This window comes from Ictidomys tridecemlineatus, chromosome 6 (assembly GCF_052094955.1).
Source record: "Ictidomys tridecemlineatus isolate mIctTri1 chromosome 6, mIctTri1.hap1, whole genome shotgun sequence".
Classification (NCBI taxonomy): domain Eukaryota; kingdom Metazoa; phylum Chordata; class Mammalia; order Rodentia; family Sciuridae; genus Ictidomys; species Ictidomys tridecemlineatus.
The window spans coordinates 118,028,718-118,036,355 of NC_135482.1; the positions used below are offsets into that span (position 1 = coordinate 118,028,718).

Below are 7,638 nucleotides of genomic sequence, written 5' to 3' on the forward strand. Positions count from 1 at the left end.
CTTTTGTGCATGGCGAGAGATAGGGGTTCAGATTCATTTTGATGCAAATGGATTTCCAGTTTTCCCAGCACCATTTGTTGAAGATGCTATCCTTCCTCCATTGCATGCTTTTAGCCCCTTTATCAAATATAAGATAGTTGTAGTTTTGTGGATTGGTTTCTGTGTCCTCTATTCTGTACCATTGGTCCACCCGCCTGTTTTGGTACCAGTACCATGCTGTTTTTGTTACTATTGCTCTGTAGTATAGTTTGAAGTCTGGTATCGCTATACCGCCTGATTCACTCTTCCTGCTTAGCATTGTTTTTGCTATTCTGGGTCTTTTATTATTCCATATGAATTTCATGATTCTTTTATCTATTTCTACAAGAAATTCCATTGGGATTTTGATTGGCATTGCATTGAACTTATAGAGAACTTTTGGTAATATCGCCATTTTGATGATGTTAGTTCTACCTATCCATGAGCAGGGTATATTTTTCCATCTTCTAAGGTCTTCTTCTATATCTTTCTTTAGGGTTCTATAATTTTCATTATATAAATCTTTCACCTCTTTTGTTAGGTTGATTCCCAAGTATTTTATTTTTTGGGGGGATATTGTGAATGGAGTAGTTGTCCTCATTTCCGTTTCAGAGGATTTGTCACTGATATACAGGAATGCCTTTGATTTATGCGTGTTGATCTTATATCCTGCCACTTTGCTGAATTCATTTATTAGCTCTAATAGCTTCTTTGTAGACTCTTTTGGGTCTGCTAGGTATAGGATCATATCATCTGCAAATAGTGATAATTTAAGTTCTTCTTTTCCTATTTTTATGCCTTTAATTTCTTTTGTCTGTCTAATTGCTCTGGCCAGTGTTTCGAGGACTATGTTGAACAGAAGTGGTGAGAGAGGGCATCCCTGTCTTGTACCAGATCTTAGAGGGAATGCCTTCAATTTTTCTCCATTCAGAATGATGCTGGCCTGTGGCTTATCGTAGATTGCTTTTACAATGTTGAGGTATGTTCCAGTTATCCCTAATTTTTCTAGAGTTTTGAACATAAAGGGATGCTGTACTTTGTCGAATGCTTTTTCTGCATCTATCGAGATGATCATATGGTTCTTATTTTTAAGCCTATTGATGTGGTGAATAACATTTATTGATTTCCGTATATTGAACCAGCCTTGCATCCCAGGGATGAATCCTACTTGATCATGATGTATAATTTTTTTGATATGTATTTGAATCCGATTCGCCAGAATTTTATTGAGGATTTTTGCGTCAAGGTTCATTAGAGATATTGGTCTGTAGTTTTCTTTCTTTGAAGTGTCTTTGTCTGGTTTCGGAATCAGGGTGATGTTGGCCTCGTAGAATGAATTTGGAAGTTCTCCCTCTTTTTCTATTTCCTGAAATAGCTTGAAAAGTATTGGTGTTAGTTCCTCTTTAAAGGTTTTGTAAAACTCTGCTGTATACCCATCCGGTCCTGGGCTTTTCTTAGTTGGTAATCTTTTGATGGTTTCTTCTATTTCCTCTATTGTTATTGGTCTGTTTAGGTTGTCTATATCCTCCTGACTCAATCTGGGCAGGTCATAAGACTTAAGGAATTTATCTATGCCTTCACTATCTTCTATTTTATTGGAGTATAAGGATTCAAAATAATTTCTGATTATCTTCTGTATTTCTGAAGTGTCTGTTGTGATATTACCTTTTTCATCCCGTATGTTAGTAATTTGAGTTCTCTCTCTTCTTCTCTTTGTTAGCATGGCTAAGGGTCTGTCAATTTTATTTATTTTTTCAAAGAACCAACTTTTAGTCCTGTCAATTTTTTCAATTGTTTCTTTTGTTTCAATTTCATTTATTTCAGCTCTGATTTTAATTATTTCTTGCCTTCTACTTCTTTTGCTGTTGTTTTGCTCTTCTTTTTCTAGGATTTTGAGATGAAGTATGAGATCATTTATTTGTTGGTTTTTTCTTTTTTTGAGGAATGAACTCCAAGCAATGAATTTTCCTCTTAGAACTGCTTTCAATGTGTCCCATAGATTCTGATATGTTGTGTCTGTGTTTTCATTTAACTCTAGGAATTTTTTAATTTCCTCCTTGATGTCTTCTAGAACCCATTGATCATTCAGCAACCTATTGTTCATTCTCCAAGTGATGCTTGATTTTTCCTTCATTCTTTTATCGTTGATTTTCAGTTTTATTCCATTATGATCAGATAAGATGCATGGTATTATCTCTACCCCTTTATATTGTCTAAGAGTTGCCCTGTGACATAATATATGGTCTATTTTTGAGAAGGTTCCATGTGCTGCTGAGAAAAAAGTGTAACTACTTGATTTGGGGTGGTATAGTCTATATATGTCAATTAAGTCTAGGTTGTTAATTGTGTTATTGAGTTCTATAGTTTCTTTATTTAACTTTTGTTTGTAAGATCTGTCCAGTGGTGAGAGAGGTGTGTTGAAGTCTCCCATGATTATTGTATGGTGGTCTATTAGACTCTTGAACTTGAGGAGAGTTTGCTTGATAAACACAGCCGCACCATTATTTGGGGCGTATATATTTATGATTGTTATGTCTTGTTGGTGTATGGTTCCCTTGAGCAGTATGAAGTGTCCTTCTTTATCCCTTTTGATTAACTTTGGTTTGAAATCTATTTTATTAGATATGAGTATGGACACTCCTGCTTGTTTCCGCATTCCATATGAGTGATATGATTTTTCCCAACCTTTCACCTTCAGTCTATGAATATCTTTTTCTATCAGATGCGTCTCCTGTAGGCAGCATATTGTTGGGTCTTCTTTTGTGATCCATTCTACTAGCCTGTGTCTCTTAATTGGTGAATTTAAGCCATTAACATTTAGGGTTATTATTGAGATATGATTTGTTCTTCTAGCCATATTTGTTTATTGATGTTTCTAAACCTGATTTGTTATCCTCTTTGACTATTTTTCCCCCTTTACTGTCCTATCTCCCATTGTTGGTTTTCAGTGTTATTTTCCATTTCCTCTTCCTGTAATGTTTTGCCAAGGATTTTTTGAAGAGATGGTTTTCTAGCTGCGAATTCTTTTAACTTTTGTTTATCATGGAAGGTTTTAATTTCATCTTCTATCCTGAAGCTTAATTTCGCCGGATACACGATTCTTGGTTGGAACCCATTTTCTTTCAGTGTTTGAAATATGTTATTCCAGGATCTTCTAGCTTTCAGGGTCTGTGTTGAGAGATCAGCTGTTATCCTGATTGGTTTGCCCCTAAATGTAATCTGCTTTCTTTCTCTTGCAGCTTTTAAAATTCTCTCCTTATTCTGTATGTTGGACATCTTCATTATAATGTGTCTAGGTGTGGATCTCTTATGATTTTGCACATTCGGCGTCCTGTAGGCTTCTAGGATTTGTGATTCTGTCTCATTCTTCAAGTCTGGGAAGTTTTCTTGTATAATCTCACTGAATAGTCTGTTTATTCCATTAGTTTGGAGCTCTGTGCCTTCCTGTATCCCAATGACTCTTAAATTTGGTCTTTTGATATTGTCCCATAATTCTTGGATGTTCTGCTCATGGTTTCTTAGCAGACTTGCTGAGCTGTCTATGTTCTTTTCCAGTTGAAATACTTTGTCTTCATTGTCTGATGTTCTCTCTTCTAAGTGGTCTAATCTGCTGTTAGTATTCTCAATTGAGTTTTTAAGTTGGTTTAATGATTCCTGCATTTCCAGGATTTCAATTTGTTTGTTTTTTATTACCTCTATCTCCCTGTGGAATTGATCTTTTACTTCCTGGATTTGTTTGTCAATGTGATCTTTCATTGTCTGATTTTGCTGTCTCATGTCTTCCTTGAGACTCCAGATCATCTGAAGCATATATATCCTGTACTCTTTATCTGACATTCCATCTGATGCAGCTATTACCTCTTCTAAAGTTGAGTTGACCTGCATTGCTTGTGGACCTTTCTTTCCTTGTCTTTTCATACTGCTCGCGTTTCTTCCTGCTTGGTGCAACTGTTGTGTTTTTGAAATTTACCTCCTATTTATTTATATTGCTCTTGTATAGTTGGGAAGTCTCCCTTGCAGGGCGGGTAGTGGCTGTGCTCCTCCCCTAATTAGGGTGGTCTGTCTACCACGCTAATTGGTCGCAGGTCTGCCCCCACTGCAGGCACTGGTGGCTGTTCTGCTCTGACCCCACTCCAATTGTGGTAACGTAACTACCACACCCTGGGGTCGTTGGTCCTGATCTGGATGTGGGTGGCGGCTCTGCTGTGCCCCCACTCCAATTGGTGTGACGTGTCTACCAGGCTGGCAGACCTCTAGGCCGGTGGGTCACAGTTCTGCACAGCCCCCACTCCCAATGGGGGTACCTGACTACCTCTCCAACGGGTCGCTGAGCCCCCTCCGGACCCGGGCGGCGACCCTGCTCCACCCCCACTCCAACCAGTGTGACGCGACTGCCTCAGTGTTACGTGTCCACCACGTTGGCAAGCTACCTGGCCTGTCTTGCCAGTGGGTCGCTGGTCCTATTCTAAGCGTGGGCGGCTTCTCTCTTCAGCACCAGCTGCATTTGGGGTTTCATGGTACCACGCAGGCGGGTCACTTGGCCTGCTCTGGGCGCAGGTGGAAGCTCCACTCTGCCCCCACAGCTCCCAGCAGGACCCTGGCCGAGAAGCAGTCACCGCCGGTTCCCTAGCCTTGGGCCAAAGCAGCTTAGGTAGCAAGAACCCCGCCTTTCTCTCTCTCCGCTGGGAGCTGGCCCCAGCGAGCGACCCCCGGGGTTCCCCAGCCCCAGGCCAAAACTGTCTCAGGAGTCAGAACCCAGTCGCCCCAAGCTCAGCGCACGCTCCACTCGGAGCTCGCCTTCACAGGCAGTCTCCGCAGATTCCTCAGACCTGGGCCCGGTTAGCCCCGGGAACCCAAGTCCCGGGAACCCAAGTCCCGCTGCTCAGTGCCCGGCGCACGCCTTGCCAGGCACGAGCCTTCAAGAGTATTCTCCACAGGATCCCTAGTCCCGATCCTGAGCAAGAAATCTGTCTGCTAGACGAAGGCAAATACCAGCCTGAATTCACCTGTTCCGTAGCTGAATGAGCTGAGATCAGCAGAAGAATGGGATGATTACATCATCTCTCCAAGATGGAGGCCGCCGTCCTCCGCGGTCAGACCGGTGACTGGAACCGCCGCTTCTCTCCTCTGTCTCAAGCCGGAACTCCGCACCAAGCGCTGCCGATGTATCACTGGCAGGGGCCCTCCGAATCCGTATCGCTGTTCTCCCTCTCCTCGCTGTTCTCCCGCTCCGGCTCCCTGCCGATCCCCAGCGCGCGCCACAGACAACCCGCCGCGGAGCAATCAGGCTATGCGACCCTCCGTGCGGAGAAATGGAGCTCCCACTGCCGAACCTCGCACGATGGAAACCTGTCTATTAGATTCTGTAGCGCCTCAATTTCACTGGAAATTCCCAACAAGATATCCTTCAGCCATTTCATATCTTCTTTCACTGGCTCAGTGATGCGGCGCACTGGGGTGATGCACTCCCTTCGCCGCCATCTTTAAATCCCATTTTGTATTTTCTAATTATATACTGTCAGTTTCATTGCCACCGAAATCCTGTCTGAGATGCTGTTTCTAAATGAAATGAGATTCATCTTGTAGTCTTATCTCTTAGAAAAGAAGTACATGAAATACTGTGAAAATGAGGCTCTGCTGGTTCCTGCTTGCTGGTCTGTCTTACTTACTTCAAAGCTGTGAATCATTCTGAATCCATGTAACACTGGGGCTTGCCGCTAAGATAGTAATTATGTTGTTGCTTGGAAGCTGTCATGGGACTAGACCTACTTGATAGCTAAAGAAATAAATTGCTTATTTCTGTGCCGTGGCAATGTTGTTATTCATATATATGCTTCTGCCTGATAAGGGAAATTTTTTAAACAATTTAAATTTCTTTCATTCCTTTTTCTCCAATGTCAGATCCCATGCATCAGAAGTTACAGATTATTCTTATCCAGCTACACCCAACCATTCTCTGCATCCCCAGTCGGTCACCCCTTCCTACACTGCCGGTGATGCACCACAACATGGGGCTGCAAACCAGGCCCCTGAACATGAGTACCAGGCCCCCTCTGCCTCGGTGAGGCACATGGCCCTATACAGACTACAGCAGCTGCCACCACCACCACCACCCCAGAACCCAGAGGGGTCCCAGGCCTCTGCATCAATGGCTCCAGCAGATTATGGGTAAATCAGTATTCCTTGTACTTTAGATGCTACTTGTTTTTGCATTTGAATCTTAATGTATTGTGGAAGAATTTTAACCTCAATATTTTAGATACCAGAATATAGTCAAGACTAATTGGATGTAGACACTTCAGTGGTGTCCTACTCTATGTTAAATAAACTAGGTGTGCTACTGACCCTACCTTATTACAGCTAAATTCCAGGTTGAGAGCTGTGTTCCTGTATATGTGTTCTCTTTGCATACATACTTACATGTGTTTGAAAGGATCTTTAAATCAGGCATTGATAAAGGATGACATGCTGTTTTGTGAAACTGTTCAAATTCTCAAATTCATCAAATCAAGCTCCCTCTTTGACTTTAATAGGGCTTCTTTAGCTCTGTTTTTGTCTTAACTCTCAGAGTCAGTACCCAGAGAAGTTGAACATATGCTTCTGTAATGTGTGTTCTTTACGCAGAGCACTGGTGTCACTTTCTAAATGTACATTCTCAGCCCTCAAAGGGGAGACCATACAGACTTGGCTATTCTTTTTGTGCCCTGGTGAAACCAGGAATCCCAGAGTGCTGCTTTCAGGCACAGAGAGGGCTTGTGGTCCAGTTGACTGGGAAAACCCTTGACTGAGCAGAAATCAGCTGATTTCTTGGCTTAGAACTTTTCAAAGCCTTTGACACGCTACTGGGTGCTGTGGTCCCAGGGCTTCCATGGAACTGGGCTAGAGAATATAGTATTTTCCTCATCTGGTTGGCCATGCAGCCCTCAGGAGACAAGTTTCTAAGCCCTTTGAGATGCCCAGGATGAAGGATGCCATTGCTCTTCTGCAGCAACTACATTATTTTAGTATTCACAGAAGGTGCTTTCCTCTTCAATGATTGTGTGTGTGTGTGTGTGTGTGTGTGTGTGTGTGTGTTTCAATAAGTCTTGCATTCATCATAATGAATAATGTAGGACTGTAAAATGACAGAACCACAGAGTGGGCATGTGCTTTCTGCAGTGACTGAAGTCTGGCTGGTAGGGGGCATTGTGTCTGGGGGAACTTGTTTGATTAGGCATACTAGAACTCGGGGACATGGCCCTTTATTGTTACATTGGTGACTCTGTTACATCTCTTTATTAGGATGCTCCTGGCACAGATAATTGAGTATTACAACCCTTCAGGACCACCTCCTCCTCCACCTCCACCCATGATTCCTTCAGCACAAACTGCTTTTGTCAGCCCTCTCCAGATCCCCATGCAGCCCCCCTTTCCTGCATCAGCTGGTTCCACATATGCAGCTCCTCCTCATCCACCCTCAGCTGGGCTCCTCATCACAGCACCACCGCCTCCAGGTCCACCACCTCCCCCACCAGGCCCTCCTGGCCCCGGCTCTTCTCTTTCATCCTCCCCAATGCATGGCCCTCTGTAGCTGAGGCAAAGCGTCCTGAGCCTGCACAGCCCCCAATAAGTGATGCTTGA

The 7,638-nt window shown here is 43.1% G+C and overlaps 1 pseudogene; it reads left to right on the top strand.

Annotated features, from left to right (window-relative positions):
* The first annotated feature begins 5,816 nt into the window (after positions 1-5,816).
* LOC144365100 (actin-binding protein WASF3-like) lies at positions 5,817-7,638 on the top strand (annotated as a pseudogene).